Consider the following 1,822-nt stretch of genomic DNA (forward strand, 5'->3'; position numbering starts at 1 on the left):
TGGAACTAGTTCAGATGGATGTAAAAACTGCATTTTTACATGGAAACTTGGAGGAGGAAATCTACATGACTCAGCCAGAAGGATTCAAAGTTGCTGGAAAAGAAAATATGGTGTGCAAACTTGAAAAGTCGTTGTACGGATTGAAACAATCTTCTAGACAATGGTACAAGCGATTTGACGAGTTTATGTTGCGGCAAGGGTACAAGAGAAGTAAATACGATCATTGTGTGTATTTGCACAAGCTTAAAGATGGTTCCTTTGTATATCTTCTCCTATATGTTGATGATATGTTGATAGCTTCCAAGAATTCGGAAGAAATTGATAAGTTGAAGATTCAACTGAAGAAGGAGTTCGAGATGAAGGATCTGGGTGAGGCAAAGAAAATTCTTGGCATGGAGATAATTAGAGATAGACGTTCAAAGAAACTCTGTTTATCTCAGAAAGAATATTTGAAGAGAGTACTACAACGTTTTGGCATAGATGACAAGACTAAGCCAGTTAGCACTCCACTTGCTCCCCATTTTAAGCTAAGTACTAATATGTCGCCAATGGATGAAGCTGAACGAGAGTATATGTCAAAGGTACCATACGCAAATGTTGTTGGTAGCTTGATGTATGCAATGGTTTGCACAAGGCCTGACATTTCACAAGTTGTTGGAGTTATTAGCAGATATATGCACAATCCAGGGAAGGAGCATTGGCAAGCTGTGAAGTGGATTCTACGGTATATTCATAATACTGTAGATGTCGGGTTAGTTTTTGAGCAGGAAGACAATCAGTCTGTAGTTGGATATTGTGACTCAGATTTTGCGGGTGATCTGGACAAACGAAGATCAACTACTGGTTATGTGTTTACTTTTGCAAAGGCACCAGTTACTTGGAAGTCTACTTTGCAGTCAACAGTTGCTTTGTCTACAACAGAGGCAGAGTACATGGCTATTACAGAGGCTGTGAAAGAGGCAATTTGGCTTCAAGGATTGCTAAAGGAGCTTGGTGTTGAACAAAAAGGTATCACAATTTTTTGTGATAGTCAAAGTGCTATTCAATTAGCGAAGAACCAAGTGTATCATGCAAGGACGAAACACATTGATGTTCGGTATCATTTCGTACGAGAAATCATAGAAGAAGGTGGAGTCACAGTGAAGAAAATTCATACTACGGAGAATCCTACTGATATGTTGACAAAGGTGGTGACTGCGATCAAGTTTCAACATTGTTTGGATTTGATCAACATTGTTGAACACTGAAGATTGAAGATGAAGACACAACCAAAATATTTTATTGAGAGAAAATTGAAGATGTGGAATTTTGCCAAGGTGGAGATTTGTTGAAATTGGCAAAATGTTTGTCCCACATCGGTGGGAAAACAAAAGTTGGGGGGATTTTCCCCCTATAAAAGAAGGCCTAATGTTTAGGATTTAAACACACCTCTCATTTGCCTTCTCATCTGTTTAAGGCATTTGTATCTTCTCTCTTTAGTATTATTTCACTTGTATTTTTGGAGTGGAATAAAATATTGGTTGTGTCCGAGGAGTAGGCAAAATTAGCCGAACCTCGTAAATTCTGGTGTTCCCTTTATTGTTGTTTTATTGTCTTATTTATTATTTGGTGGCTGTCATAATTTTGGTATAGTAGTTGTGAATTATTCACACTATATACATTTGGCTTCCGCAACAAAATGTTGATAGTGGTTGTATGGCACTGTAAGCTGCATATACTCTACTTCTCTAAGTTTTGTCAAGCAAAACTCACGCTCTACATCATGAAGTGTGCAGCATTCTACGTCACCATTAATTCTCCTTCTAGAGACCATTACAAGGCT

The sequence above is a fragment of the Nicotiana tabacum genome, chromosome 8 (assembly GCF_000715075.1).
Source record: "Nicotiana tabacum cultivar K326 chromosome 8, ASM71507v2, whole genome shotgun sequence".
Taxonomy (NCBI): domain Eukaryota; kingdom Viridiplantae; phylum Streptophyta; class Magnoliopsida; order Solanales; family Solanaceae; genus Nicotiana; species Nicotiana tabacum.